This window comes from Nycticebus coucang, chromosome 11 (genome assembly GCF_027406575.1).
Source record: "Nycticebus coucang isolate mNycCou1 chromosome 11, mNycCou1.pri, whole genome shotgun sequence".
Taxonomy (NCBI): domain Eukaryota; kingdom Metazoa; phylum Chordata; class Mammalia; order Primates; family Lorisidae; genus Nycticebus; species Nycticebus coucang.
The window spans coordinates 10,580,818-10,597,342 of record NC_069790.1 but is presented as its reverse complement, the minus strand read 5'-3'; the positions used below and the strand labels follow the sequence as shown (position 1 = coordinate 10,597,342).

Here is a 16,525-nt window from a genome sequence, read left to right as displayed (position 1 = left end):
GATACACTCTCTATGTCTCTTTCATTTTCATCTTTTCTATTGGCTCCAGGTTGGTGTTGATTAAAAATTAGAAAGGAGTGTGTGTGTGTGTGCTCGCACAGTTTTTTAAGTACAATTCTTTCATCTTTAGAGAAATATAACACTTGGAAAGGTATCTTTTCATGTCATGTTGCTAAAATAGCCTTTGCTTGCCTTCCACTAGTGTCTCTCTGCCTCTGGCTCCTGTTTGCTCTCCTTTGTCATGGAGTTGACAGATAAAGAAGGGGGTGTGTCTCCCAGCAGGTGCTTTGAGATGGAGGTGCCCCACAGTGAGTCCTCACCCAAAAAGGGTCATAAACTTCCTGGGTTCAGTCAACCTAATTATCCCTAAGCTGCCTTGGGTTTGTGTTTGCTCCGTATGTTTTGTTTTGTTTTAGCTGCACTGTATGTGATTCCTTGTGACATTTTCTCTTGTCTGTTATTTTTCTTGATGACCCTGAGCTATGGCTTCCTCCTCAGTCCCGACACTACTCAGCCTTGTTTTCCTCATCTTGCTGATGTAGGCCTCAAAGAAGAAATGGGAGAAGAGCACAAGGTAGCTGAGGTACATGAGTGAGGACCAGCAAGTCTGAAGGTGAGAGTGACACTGGTCATGCTGCATCCAGGAGAAGACCAGGTAGTTAATGACACAGCCCATCAGCATCTGTGTGATCTGGGACAAGGTGATGAACTTGGTGAACTTCTGGGAGACTTGGAACCCCGTGGCCCGCAAGGCATAATAGGAGTACATGACCATGTGCAGGCCATAGTTCATAGTCATGAGCCTGCCTCCTCCAGCAGCCATGTCTTTGTAGGAGTGCCAGGAGTACAGGAGCACAGTGATTTGGTGGTACCAGTGTGGGAAGATCAGCTTCTACTTCCTCAAAATAATGAATATCGTATCTCCTAGTTCCGGTGCTTTGCTTAGCACAAATGCATAAGCCCAGTATTTGCTGACAGGTCCAGTGTAAAAACTCTGGTCATAAACTGACTGCTTCAGGCCTTTGGTTATCAAAATGTACACCATATAAGCACCAGTTCAAAGAGCACCAAATATGCAGTTTTCCTGCGTCCATTGGATGACTCCGTTCTTCTTGAACTGCTTTTCAAATTCATATTCTTATAAAGTCAACACTGACATGTTCATTGGGGCTGATCTTCGGAGTCGCTACATGTTCTCTACACAAAATAAAATGCCCTTTGGTGATTTTTTTTTTTAAATTAAATCATAGCTGTGAACAATAATGCAATCAATCAGTACAATGTGCTGGTTCCATATACAGTCTGAAATAGTTTCACCGAACTGGTTAACATAGCCTTCATGGTATTTTCTTAATTATTGTGTTCAAACCCTTATATTCTACACTTGGTAAACTTCACCTGCACCCTTCCAAGATGCACCCTAGGTGATTTTTAAAAGTATACTTTTGGAGGTGTTTTCTTAGTGGTTTCTCTGGGGCTTATACAATTTAACATGGACTTTATTTCAGATTTATACTAGCTTAATTTCAATAAGATATACATAGTATTATTGTTATGCATATTACATTATAGGCCTATATATGTTACAAACCTAGCAATTCCTTGGTGTAATTATTGCTTTATATGATATCCTGTCTTTGAAAACGTCTAAGGGACAGAGGAATGCAAATGTACTTATAGAGATTTTTTTTCTTATTTTAAATGGTAACATTATTAGTTACTATTTCTGATTCTTTTCATTTCCTCTTGTGGATTTGAGTTGCTTCTCTTCTTTCCTTATACCACTATAGTTTCATCTACGCTTTCCTTTGTATTGTTATTGTCAAACATAATTACATTCCTTTTGCTCTAGGCCCAATAATACAATTTTATAGGAATTATTTTATGTAATTTCTTTTTACATTAGCTAAGAAGAATAGGAAAAAACTTAATTAAGCTTGTTTCATCATTACCTACATAGTTGCTTTTCCTAGAGCAATTTGATTTTTCCTGTCTTCAAATTACTTTCTGGTGTGACTTACTTTTAGTCTAAAAAATTTCCTTTTATATTTCCTATAAGGGGGGTCTGCCACTGACAAATTCCCTTATTTTTATTTTTCTTGTAATGTCCACATTTCATTTTCATTTTTTAAAAATTGTTTTTCTTGATATAAGATTCTTGGCCAGAAGTTCCTCCCCCTCCCAGTCCTTTGCATGCATCACCCCACTGCCTTCTGGCCCCCATTATTTATTTGTTTGTTTTTTGAGATAGGGTCTTTCTCTGTCACCTGAACTGGAGTGCAGTGTGATCATACTCTTGGGCTCAAGCCATCCTTTTTACCTCATCCTCCTTAGCAGCTGGGCTACAGGTATATGTCACCATACCTGGCTGATTTTGTTTATTTTTTGTGGAGACGGAATTTTGAAGTCTTACCATGTTTCCCAGACTTGTCTTAAAATCCTGGCCTCAAGTAATCTTCACATTTTGGCCTCCCAAATTGCTGGGGTTGCAGGTGTGAGCCCCTGTGCCCAGCCTGGATAGACTTTTTGTCACAAATCATTGTCTGCTCAGCAGGCTCAACATACTTTGTCTCAGACCACTTACTGTATTTCTTCAAACTCATTGAATTCTTCCTAGTAATAATTTATTGTCTATAACAGAATTCTTCCTTTTTCCTCTCCCATATCCTGTTTTGTCAGGATCCAAGTCTCTATTTTTTTCTGTAACTTTAAGATGGTATATAAGATTTTATATCCTATTGGGAGGTTCTGAAGGTTCCTTTGTCACATAAAAGTATGATCAAATAAATTTAAATGTCTTCTCTCCAATGAATTTGCCTTTTATGGGTTAATTTTTCAGTAACCCCTTAGAGGGTGAAGGGGAAAATTTTCCTTCATCTTTACATATATGACAAGTCATTTTGCACTTGATGTTTTTAAGATTTTTTCTTTATTTTGAAATGTTGAAATATTTTAGTTATGATATGCCTAAATGTAGATCTCTAAGCATTTATCTTTCTAGAAGTTTGTTGAACTTCTTACACATGTAAATTAATGTTTTTCATTAAACTTGGGAATTTTTAGCCATTTTTTCTTTTTCTTTTTTTTAAAAATAATTTGAGATTAATATGAGGGTACATATAATTAGGTAACATTGTTTGCATTTGTAAGGTAAAGTCTGAGTTGTAGTTGAGTCCTTCACCAGGAAGTATGTTATATACCTGTACATTGTACCCATTAGGTAGGAACTTACTGAACCCCCTCTTTGGCTTCCCCCTTCTTGAATTTAATTGTGTTTTTCTCTCATGTGGGCCTCTAGTTTCAATTTAGTATTGAGTGCATGGAATGCTTGCTTTTCTATTCTTGAGATACTGCATTCAATAAAATGTTCTCCAAATCCTTTCAGGTAAATACAAAAGATGCAAAGACTCCATCTTTTTATGGCTGAATAGTATTTCATGGTGTGCATATACCACAGTTTATTGATCCACTCATGGGTTGATGGGTACCTGGGTCACTTCTACATCTTTGAGATTGTGAATTGAGCTGTTATAAACATCTGAGTACAAATGTCCCTATAGTAAAATGTCTTTTTCTTCTGGATAGATAACCTAGTAATGGGATTGAGGGATCAAATGGAAGGTCCACTTTTAGTTCTTTGAAGATTCTCTATACTTCTTTTCAAAAAGGCTGTATTAGTTTTCAATGCCACCAATAGTGCATAAGTGTTCCCCTCTCTCTGCACCCATGCTAGCATCTGCAGGTTTGGGAGTTTGTGATGTGGGCTATTCTCACTGGGGTTAGGTAACATCTCAAAGTGGTTTGGATTTACATTTCTCTGATGATTATGGATGATGACTATTTTTTCATGTGTTTGTTGGCCATTTGTCTATCACTTGGGAAAAGGTTCTGTTCCTATCTCTTGCCCAGGTGATGTTCTGTTCCTATCTCTTGCCCTTGTTGGTGTTTTAATGGGATTATTTGCCCTTTTCTTATTGATTTGCTTGAGTTCTTTATAGATGCTGGTTATTAGCCCTTTGTCAGATTTATAACATGTGACTATATTCTCCCACTCTGAAGGTTGTCTGTATACTTTGTTGATTGTGTCCTTAGCTGTGCAGCAGCTTTTTAACTTGATCAGGTCCCATTTATTTATTTTTGTTGTCATTGTGATTGCCACTGGGATCTTCTTCATAAATTCTTTCACAACGCTAATATCGTTAAGAGTTTCTTCCACACTTTCTTCTAGAATTTTTATTATTGCATGTCTTAGATTTAAATTTTTATCCAGGCAGGATGTGGTGGTTCATGCCTATAATCACAGCATTCTGGGAGGCTGAGGTGGGTAGATCACTTGAGCTCATGAGTTCCAGACCAGCCTGAGCAACGGCAACTGTCTCTTAAAAAAATAGACAGTCATTGTGGCAGGCACCCACTCAGCTACTTGGGAGGGAGCTGAGGCAAGAAGATGGCTTGAGCCCAAGATTTTGAGTTGCTGTGAGCTATGAAGCCATAGCACTCTATTGGGGGCAAGAAAGTGAGACTGTCTAAAAAAAGAAAAAAATATTTTATCCAGCATGAGTTAATTTTTGTAAGTGCTAAGAAGTGCAGGTCCAGTTTCAGTCTTTTATATGTGGCTAACCGGTTCTCCCAGCACTGTTTATTAAATTGGTATTCTTTTTCCTAGGGTATGCTTTTGTTTGATTTAAAGATCAAATGTTGAAATGTTGATGTGAGGCTGGTTTCATCTCTAGGTACTCCATTCTGTTCCATAGATTTATGTCTCTATTTTTATGCCACTGCCATTTCCTGTTTTGATCCCTATAGACTTATAGTATAACCTAGTCTGGTAATGTGATACCTTCAGATTTGTTTTTATTTCATAGAATTGGGTTAGCTATTCAGGGTTTTCTTCTGGTTTCATACAAAGTGAAGACTTTTTTTTCAAGTTCTTCAAAGTATGATGTTGGTGTTTTCACAGGGATTGCATTATATCTTTAGAACACTTTGGGTAGCATAGACATTTTAACAATGTTGTTTCTTCCTGGCCTTGAGCATGATATGTTCATTCATTTGTTAGTACCTTCTGCTATTTCTTTTCTCAGGGTTTCATAATTCTCTCTGTAGAGATCCTTCAAATCCTTTGTTAAGTATATTCCAAAGTATTTCATTTTCTTTGAAGCTACTGTGAAGGGTATTGTGTCTTTGATTTGAGTCTCAGCTTGACTGTTAGCATATATGAAGGCTACTGATTTTTGAACATTGGTTTTATATCCTGGACATTACTGTACTTCTTGATCAGTTCCAGGAGTCTTGTGGTTGAGTCCTTGGGATTTTCTAAGTATAAGATCATATCATCAGCAAAGAGCAAGAGTTTGACCTCCTCTGTTCCTATTTGGATACCTTTGATATCCTTCTCTTGCCCGATTGCATTGGCTAGGGCTTTCAGTACTATGTTGACTAGTACTGGTGATAGTGGACATCCTTGTCTGGTTTCAGTGCTAAGAAGAAATGCTTTCACTTTTACTCCATTCTGTATCATACTGGCTGTAGGTTTGTCATAAATGGGATCTATCAGTTGAAGAAATGGCCATCTATGACTATTTTCTTAAACGTTCTTGTTAGATAAGGATGCTGAATTTTGTCAAATGCTTTTTCTGCATCTATTGAGAGGATCATTTGGTCTTTGTTTTTGCTTCTGTTTATGTAGTGAATTATGTTTATGGATTTGCATATGTTGAACCAGGGCATTCCTGGGATGAAGCCCACTTAATCACCATAGTAGTCAGGGAGTTGACTTACAGGGATTGCATTACATCTTTAGAACACTTTGGGTAGCATAGACATTTTAACAATGCTTCGACAGAACTAGAAAGTTTCTCCAAGCAGAAACTAAATAAAGAAACAATGGACTTAAATACAACTCTAGATTAAATAGAGTTAACAGACATACACAGAGCATTTCATTCTGTTACTACTGAATATACATTCTTCTCATCAGTTCATGGATCATTCTCCACAGTTGATCTTATCCTAGGACACAAATCAAACCTCAACAAATTTAAAAGAATAGAAATTATACTTTGTATCATCACAGACCACAGTGGAATAAAAGTAGAACTCAATTCTAACAGAAAAAACACATCCCCACAAAAAGTCTTGGAAACTACATAAACTTTTGAACAGTAGCTGTGTCAAGGACAAGATAAAGAAAGAAATCATTATATTTCTTGAACAAAATGATAATGGAACCACAAGCTATCAGAGCCTGTAGGATACTGCAAAAGCAGTCCTGAGCGAGAAATTCATTACATTAAATGCCCAGGCCCAAAAAATCAGAAAGAGTACAAATCAGCTATCTCATGAATCATCTCGAGAAACTGGAACAGGAAGAACAATCCAATCTCAAACCAAGGAGAAGAAATAACCAAAATTAGATCAGAACTAAATGAAATCAAGAACAACAGAAACATTCAGAAGATAATGAAACAAAAAGTGGGTTCTTTGAAAAGATAAATAAAATTGATAAACGTTTGGCCAGATTAACTAGAAACAGAAAAGTAAGATCTCTAATAACGTCAGTAAGAAACAGAAGAGGGTAAATCAGAACAGATACCACAGATAGCCAAAAGATCATCACTGAATACTACAAAAAACTCCATATCCAGATGTTTTAAAACATTGAGGAAATGGACCAATACCTGGAATCACACTACCTCCCTAGACTTAATCAGGAAAAAATAGTACTCTTGAACAGACCAATGTCAAGCAACAAAATTGCAACAACAATAAAAAAGCTTCCAACAAAATAAAGTCCTGGACTAGATAGTTTCACACCAGAATTATATCAAACCTTCAAAGAAGAGCTTGTTATCCATATTCCTATTCCAAAACATTGAGAAGAAAGGAACCTTGCCCAACTCCTTCCCAGTCAGGAAAGGACTTAACAAAAAAGAAAACCACAGACAAATATCATTAATGAATCTTGACACAGAAATACTAGATAACATTCTAGCAAATAGAATTTAGGTGCACATGAAAAAATAATACATCACAGCTATTATTTCCTCAAATAAAATTTCTCCAACTTTACCTCTCTCTTCTCTCTTCTCTTTCTGGTATTCCTATTATATGTATATTGATGTGCTTGCTGGTGTCCTGGATTTCTCTGAGGCTTTCCGCATTTTTCATTCTTTCTGTTCTTCAGATTACATAATCTGTTTTGATCTATTTCAAGGATCACTGATTTTTTAGCTCTGTCAATTCAACTATACTGTTAAATCTCTATTGAATTTTTTTTTTTTTGAGACAATGTCTCACTATGTCACCCTTGGTAGAGTGCCGTAGTGTCACAACTCACAGCAACCTCAAACTCTTGGGCTTAAGTGATTCTTTCACTTCAGCTACCCAAGTAGCTGGGACTATAGGCACCTGCCACAATGCCCAGCTATTTTTTGGTTGCATTGTTATTGTTGTTTAACAGGCCTGGGCCAGGCTTGAACCTGCCAGCTTCAGTGTATGTGGCTGGTGCCCTACTCACTGAGCTATGGGTGCCAATCCCTCTATTGAATTTTTATCTCAGTTATTGTTCTTTTTAACTCCAGAGTTTCCATTTAGCTCTCTGTAGTTTTACAAATTATTCATAATTTCTGTCCCTTCATTAACATTATTTGATGTGTCATTGTTATCATACCTTCTTTTAATTCTATAAAGAAGAATGAAAACCTTTTGGTTTTTAAACATATTTATAATAGCTACATTGAAGTTTTTGGCTATTACTTCCAACATTTGTGATGACTTAGAGGCAGAGGCAGTTTCTTTGGTCTCCCTCCACCCTTCAATCCCCACTTACATTACACTTTCCTGTTTCTTTACGTTTCATATTTCTTTTGTTAAATATTGTAGCAACTCTGGACACTGATCCCTATTCTTCAGGAGTTTGCTATTGTTTTCTTGTCATCTCATTCCTTTGTTTAGTGACTTAGTTGGACTATTTTAGTGAAGTTTGTGTCTCCTGAAGTATGTAGTCTCTGGTTTAGCTTTCCAGAAGATACAGTCTTAGGCATCACCTGACCTCTCCTCCTATAGGGTTGACAGCTGGGTTTTCTTTGACTGTTCCCCTGACATCCCTGTTGTACTTCTAGCTGCTCTGCCTCTAGTATCACATACAGGTGTTATCTTCTAGTAATTGTTAGCTGATTGCTCTGTTTTTATTGTCAATTCCTGAAGCATAAAATGTTCCACAGTTTTATCCAATTAATGTCTTGCAGCATAGAAGAGCTTTCTTTGAGGTTATCTTTGAAACTTGCTTCAATCCCAGGAAGATTGTTTCTTTTCCTGTTTCTGTCAAAATTTTAGCTGGTTCCATTTTACTTGTTGGTATCATGGAGCTATCGGTCTTCTCTCAATTGCTCATCATGAAAATCTCAATTGTTTTTGATAGTTCCCTTAGACTTGAACTTGCCCATGCTGTGTTCTAAATGAAGTCACTTCCTTTGGGGAGATATAGAATTCTCTGTCCTTCTTGATTTTCTTTATTTCTTTGAAGAAGCTCTGTGCCACCCCTCTGGGCCTGAGGGGTCAGGACAGCAACTTGCTTCTCTTGAAGTAACACCCCTGCTCCATACTTGGGATGATGGGCATAGGCAGTAACCTGTGTTCTTTTTGGCTTGCCTCTCTTGGCATTGAACCTCTTGCCTATAAGCAAGCCAGGTTGAGGACAACTGGGCCCAATATTCTCAATCTGCTTCACCTGCTTCTGTCTTACAACTAGGAGTTGGGAGAAGAAGGGATCCTTAGAGTTCCTGGTCACATTTGCCTAGATTAAAGCTTCTTCAACACATAGCTGGGGAGGGGGCAATGAGTAATGCTAGTGCCCTGCCTCTCCTGGGAATAATTGTAGCCCAAACTTGTGAAGTGAGGGGGAAAAGGGATATCATCTGCTTGACTGCATCTGCCTAGAGTATGGGTTCTATCACACTGAGCTCTAGGGAAGGGGGTGGTAAAGAAGTGGGTTGGTACTCAAATGCTGTGGTATCTTACTGACCTTTAGCAGATTCTCCTGAATAAATATTTCTCCATTTGCTCTATGTCCTTAGGACAGTTGTCAGAGATTTTCAATGATTGTTTTCACTGAAGATTTTTCATCAGTTGCTGGGAGAATGGGGACTGAAGACCTCATTCTTGGCAAAGGAAAGCACCCCAGAAAAAGAGGAAAACTAAAAAGTAAGCTGAGTGAGTCGGAACAAAAAAAAAGTCAACTAGTTTATGTTTAAGCTAGTCATTGCTAGATAGCTTCTTGCCTTTTCTGAAATTCTAGCCTGCTGGGGATATAGCTTACAAACACCCTGCTGGGTCTGTGAGCACCTGAGGAGAATAATGGTCATAGAAGAGGCTATGACAAGTCCTAAGAAAAGATACATCTTCTAGGGCATTTCCTGCCCATTAAATAGGCAAAGCAGATACCCATTGTGGAGATTTACATTTGCCTGGGGCAGAGACCAAGGGAGTGGCTCGAGCTCTGAGATATGGGCAGAAGAGCTTATATCCCTTATTGCGGAGGAAAATCCTCTGTGGTGGTGATGGGAGGAAAATGCCTCTCTTCCACCAATCCCTCAGAAAAGATTAACACTGGTGGCATTTTACTCCACAGAGAACTAATGGAGCTTAACATCTCCACAGTAATCTGTGTGTGTGACCTCAGGCATGAGGCTGTCCCAAGGCTCAGATTTCAGATTACTAAAGGCCACCCTTAAGATTAATAATAATAACAATAGAAACTGATATCATTAATCTGAGAAACTGCTGACACCTTTGTTCTCTCCCTCATCTTACCCTCTGGGCAAATAGACTTCAATAAAATCAGAGTGAAGCAAATACTCTGGGCCACTGCTGGAATACCGCAATGGGCAATGGACCCCTGAGCTCCCACTTTTAATTCTACTCTATGTCTCTTGTCTTTCTTTGCTGTCACTTCTAACTCTATATTTCTTCAGTCAATCATGGCCAGTTTCTGTAGGTCTCAGCGGATGCTGGTCTCAGGGTGGGACCCCGACAATCAGTCGTTGTCATTTTGCTGAGAGGAGGATTTGCAGAGCTTCTCATGCCACTATTTCAGAAGTGCTTGCCTTTATTCCTGAAAGATATTTTCATTGGGGATGGGCATCTAAGTTACATTTGTGTGTGCGCGTGTGTGTGTGTACGTGTGTATGTGCGTGTTACTTTAAAGATGTTGATTATCTTCATGCTTGACTTATTTCTTGCTATAATCCTTGGCTTTCTTTCTGTGTTCCTTGTCATTTTCCTCTGCCTATTTTCAAGATTTTCTAGTTGTAAGAATTTTGCTCATAATATGGCTTTCTATATTTTTCTTCATGTTTCTTTGGAGTTTGATAATTTGTTTGTATCTGCGAGCTTATAATTTTCATTAAATTTAGAAAAGAATTTGGACATTTATTTTTCAAACTTTTTTCCTGTCCACACTTCTACGTTCTCTTGGATTTGGGGACTCTGACTCCATATCTAGTAGGCTACTTGAAGCTGTTCCCCAGCTCACTGTGCTTGCTTATGTTTTTGAGTGTCTTCTTGTCTTGTCTTTAAATTCATTATTGTTTTCTACTTAATGTCTAATCTCATGTTAATCTCATCCAATGTATTTTTCATATCAGTTATTACAGTTTTTATTTCCATAAGTTAGCCTTGGGTCTTTTTAATACTTCTGTTTTTCTGCTTCAATGTGTTAAATTTTTCCTTTAGTTTTCTGTTTTTTTTTTAATTTTACTTTTTTTCATTTATTTTTTATTAAATCATAAACACATAGATCATGTATACATTAATGCATTTTTGGAGTACAATGTGATGATTTCATATAGAATTAGGAACACTTACATTACACTGGTTAATATATACCTCATCTCATTTACTTAATTATTATGTTAAGACATTTATACTCTATACCAGGGGTCCTCAAACTGCGGCCCGTGGGCCACATGAGGTGGCGTGATTGTATTTGTTCCCATCTTGTTTTTTTTACTTCAAAATAAGATATGTGCAGTGTGCATAGGAATTTGTTCATAGTTTTTTTTTTTTAAACTATTGTCCAGCCCTCCAATGGTCTGAGAGACAGTGAATTGGCCCCCTGTTTAAAAAGTTTGAGGATGCCTGCTAATAGATCCGAAGGGACCCTTGCATTATGTACCTTAGGTGTGATCCCATCATTCACCCTCCCCTGATCTGACCTCCTCCCTCCCCTCTCATCCCCCTCCTCCCTCCTTCATCTTGGACCATAGTTATGATCTGTTCTTCATATAAAAGTGTGAGTGATTGTAAATTGGTTTCATAATAGTACTGAGTACATTGGATATTTTTTCTTCCATTTTTGAGATACTTTATTAAGTAGTATATGTTCCAGCTCCATCCATGTAAACATAAAAGAGGTAAAGTCTCCATCTGTTTTTAAGAATGCATAATATTCCATGGTATACATAGACCACAATTTATTTATCCATTCATGGGTCTATGGGTGCTTGGGCTTCTTCCATGACTTGGCTATTATGAATTAAGCTGCGATGAACAATCTGGTGGAAATATCTTTGTTATAAAGTGATTTTTTGTCTTTTGGATATACACCTAGTAGAGGAATAGCAGGATCAAATGGCAGGTCTACTTTTAGATCCCTGAGTATTTTCCATACTTCCATCCAAAAGGGACTTATTAGCTTGCACTCCCACCAGCAGTGCAGAGGTGTTCTCTTTTCTCCACATCCATGCCAATATCTGTAGTTTTGGGATTTTGTTATGTGAGCCACTTTTACTGGAGTTAGATGATATCTCAAAGTGGTTTTTATTTGCATTTCTCTGGTGATTAAAGATGATGAGCATTTTTTCATGCACCTATTTTCTTCAGAGAAGCTTCTGTTCAAGTCCCTTAACCACAATGAAATGGGATTACTTGTTCTTTTCTTATTAACAAGTTGGAGTTCTCTGTGGATTCTGGTTATCAAACTTTGTCAGAAGCATAACCTGCAAATATCCTCTCCCATTCTGAGGGCTGTCTGTTTCCTTTACTTACTGTGTTCTTGGCTGTGCAGAAGCTTTTTAGTTTGATTAGATCCCAGTAATGTACTTTTGGTATTGCTTCAATTGCCTAGGGGTTCCTCCTCAAAGTATTCTCCCAGGCCAGTTTCTTCAAGTGTTTCTCCTGCACTCTCTCTAATAATCTTTATAGTTTCATATCTTAAGTTTGAACCTTTTATCCACTGAGAGTTAATTTTTGTTAATGGTGAAAGGTGAGAGTCCAGTTTCAGTCTTCTGCAAGTCACTAGCCAATTCTCCCAGAACCATTTGTTAAATAGGGAATCTTTCCCCCAATTTATATTTTTGATGGGCTTATCAAAGATTAAAGGATGATAAGTGTCTGGTTTCATCTCTTGGTTCTAAATTCTGTTCCATACACCTACCTCTCTATTTTTGTGCTAATACCATGCTGTTTTGATAACCATAGATTTATGGTATAGTTTGAAGTCTGGTAGCATGATTCTTTCTGATTTGTTTTTATTTCTGAGTAATGTCTTGGCTATTCAAGGGTTTTTCTGTTTCCATATAAAATGAAGTACTATTTTTTTTCAGATCTTTAAAGTATGACAGTGGTGCTTTGATAGGGATTGCATTAAATTTGTAAATTGCTTTGGGTAATACAGACATTTTAACAATGTTGATTCTTCCTAGCCATGAGCATGGTATGTTTTTCCATTTGTGAACATCTTCAGCTATTTCTTTTCTCAGAGTTTCATAATTCTCTTTATAGAGATCTTTCACATTCTTTGTTAAACTCCCAAATATTTCATTTTCTTTGGCACAACTGTAAAGGGAATAGAATCCTTGAGTGTTATTGATATATATGTAAAAGATACTAATTTGTGGGTATTGATTCTATATCCTGAGATGCTACTGTATTCCTTGATCACTTTTAATAATTTTGTGGTTGAGCCCCTGGGTTTTTCCAGGTATAAAATCATATCATCTGCAAAGAGTGAAAGTTTGATCTCCTCTGACCCTTCCTTCAGCTTTCTGAACATAGCTATAGTAATTGTTTATATGTTTTTATGTCCTTGTCTGCTAATTCTAATATCTGTATTGATTCTGGGTCAGTTTTTATTGACTGATTTTACTCTTCATAAGGAGTTGCATTATCCTGATTCTTTGCATGCCTGGTAGTACTTCTTTATTAAATGCCAGGTATTGTGAATTTTATCTTGTTGGTGTTGGGTATTTTGTATTCATATATATAAATATTCTTGAGTCTTATTATTGAATGCAGATATCTTCATAGAAACCACATGAATCTTTCAGGTCCTGCTTTTAAAGTTTGGTAGGCTGAACCAGAACAGTGTGTAGTCCAGGGCTAATTATTTTCCATTATGGAAGTAAGACCCTTATGAGTACTTTACTCAATGAACTGCGGATTATAAGCTTTTCCAGTTTGGCTGGCAGGAATAGGTACTATTACCAGCTCTGTGGTGCTGTGATAATGTGAATTCTGGATACTGGTTTCTTTAATCCTTTGAGATTTTTTCCCCCCCGGCTTCAGGTACTTTCTTCATGCATGTACTTCATTCTTTTTTATTTTTTGAGATGTAGTTTCACTGTGTTGCTCAGGCTGGTCTTTAACTCCTGAGCTAAATCAACCTTACCACCATAGGGAAAGGACTACAGGTGTGTGACACTGTGCCCTGGCCTGTGCTGATTATTCTTAACTGAAGACTCAAGGGGTACCCTTTGCAGAGCACTGTCTCAGTGCTGCTTTCTATAATATAGTGTGAAACTCTAGCCACCTGAGTCTGTCAGCTGTCTGTGCTGCAACTTTAACATTCTGACTGTAAGCTGGGTCATTAGAAGGCTCATCTTGCTTGTTTCCCAGTTCACAGGGATCACTGTCTTTCATCATTTGATATCCAATATTTAAAAAACTGTTGTCTTTCATTTCTCTTTTTCTTCTTTCCCTTCTTCCCTCCTTCCCCCCTCCTTTTCTTCCTTCCTTTCTCCCCCCAGACTGGAAGGCAACTGCCAATTTCTGCTATTGCATCGTGATCTGCAGCACCCATCCTGAATTCATAATCTGCCCTTTAATACCTACATTTTCTATTATGTCTCTCTTTTCAGGGAATGGATCCATCTTTTATTTAATGCTCTTACCCAGAACTGGAGAATCCTATGACTTCTTTCCCCACATTCCATACCCATTCAGTCCTCAAAGTCTATCCTTTTTACAACTTCAACCCATCCTTTCTTTGTTCCCTCTGCACCACAGTCTCTTGTTTGGATTATTAAGTTTTCCTATTTTCCCTTCTCAACCCCTTCACACCTATAACAAGATTTTTCTTCCTCTTGTATTTAGCAAGTGGCATATTCATACAGCAAGTTGACTAAAGAAGAAACAGAAGTCATTCCAATTTTTTCCCTACCAAACCCAATACCTAGGGACTTTGTGTCAATAGAGATTTTCTTTGTTGAAATGACATTCATGCATATAAAAAGATATTTGACATCATAAAAATAAGAAGTATGCACTTTAAACTATATGAAGATGCTCTTAGTCTTCATTGGTCAGACTGGTAAAAATCTAAAGGTGTGATAACACACTGTTTTGGGGGAGGATGTGAGGAAAAAGGCAGGTCCGTTAGTTGTTGTTGGGATATAAATTGGTACAGTCTTTGTGGAGGGCAATTTGGCAATATCTATTAACCAAAATTGAAAATGTATGTACTTTTGATTTGTTAATTTCACTTGAAGAAACTCATCTTACTGATATACCTGTTCTATATATCTGTAAGGATATTTACAGCAACAAAAGCTTGAGAGCAAGCTTTTGGGAACAGGGTATTAGTTAAACACAATAGGGTCCATTCAATGTGTGTTGAGTGGTGATGGTCTTCTAGCTGTGTCATCAGGTGAAAAGATGTAGATGCAGAATACTGTGTTTCACAGCCACTCAGGGCCCCACTCAAGGAGGGAACAGGTGTCAGGGGATGGGCAGGGAAAGAACATTGACTTCATGATATGCTTTCTTGTACTCTTTGAGTATTGAACCATGCATATGTATTACCTATTCCAAAAATAATATTTTAAAAATGTGCTGTTGAGTACTACTGAATTCCTCTCCATGACCCATCATTGATCTTTTGGGCCTTACTGATTCTATCATCTGAATTTTTCTCTAATGTGTTCCCACCTTCTCTCCATCCTCTTTTCTATTTCTGCCTCCTAATCTCTTGCCATACCCAGTTTATTTTTTATTTATTTATTTATTTTTTTTTTAATTTTTTTATTAAATCATAAGTGTATACAATGATATGATTATGGGGCATCATACACTCACTTCATAAACCATTTGACACATTTTTATCCCAGTGGTTAACACAGCCTTTCCGGCGTTATCTCAGTTACTGTGCCAAAACATTCATATTCTACATTTACCAAGTTTCGCAAATACCCCTGTAATATGCACCACAGGTGTGATCCCACCGATTCCCCTCCCTCTACCCACCCCCCCCTTTCCCACTTCCCCCTATTGTTAAGTTGTAGCTGGGTTATAGCTTTCATGTGAGAGTCCCAAATTAGTTTCATAGTAGGGCTGTGTACATTGGGTATTTTTTCTTCCATTCTTGGGATACTTTACTAAGAAGAATATGTTCCAGCTCCATCCATGTAAACATGAAAGAGGTAAAGTCTCCATCTTTCTTTAAGGCTGCATAGTATTCCATGGTATACATATACCACAATTTATTAATCCATTCGTGGATCGATGGGCACTTCGGCTTTTTCCATGACTTAGCAATTATGAATTGGGCTGCAATAAACATTCTGGTACAAATATCTTTGTTATGTTGTGATTTTTGGTCTTCTGGGTATATGCCCAGCAGAGGAATTACAGGATTGAATGGCAGATCTATTTTTAGATCTCTGAGTGTTCTCCATATATCCCTCCAAAAGGAATGTATTAATTTGCATTCCCACCAGCAGTGCAGAAGTGTTCCCTTTTCTCCGCATCCACGCCAACATCTCTGGTCTTGAGATTTTGTGATATAGGCTAGTCTCATTGGAGTTAGATGATATCTCAAAGTAGTTTTGATTTGCATTTCTCTGATGATTAAAGATGATGAGCATTTTTTCATATGTCTGAAGGCCGTGCGCCTGTCTTCTTCAGAGAAGTTTCTCTTCAAATCCCTTGCCCAGCCTGCGATGGGATCCCTTGTTTTTTTCTTGCTGATGCGTTTGAGTTCTCTGTGGATTCTGGTTATTAAACCTTTGTCAGAGTTATACCCTGCAAATATCTTCTCCCATTCTGAGGGCTGTCTGCTTGCTCTGCTTACTGTGTTCTTAGCTGTGCAGAAGCTTTTTAGTTTGATCAAGTCCCAGTAGTGTATTTTTGAAGCTGCTTCAATTGCCCGGGGGGTTCTCCTCATGAAATACTCACCCAGACCAATTTCTTCAAGGGTTTTCCCTGCATTCTCCTCTAGTATTTTTATAGTTTCATGTCTTAAGTTTAA

General features: G+C 37.6%; 1 pseudogene; it reads right to left on the bottom strand.

Annotated features, from left to right (window-relative positions):
• Positions 1 to 457: 457 nt before the first annotated feature.
• Positions 458 to 1,158, bottom strand: LOC128598274 (elongation of very long chain fatty acids protein 6-like; annotated as a pseudogene).
• Between the last annotated feature and the right edge of the window lie 15,367 nt (positions 1,159 to 16,525).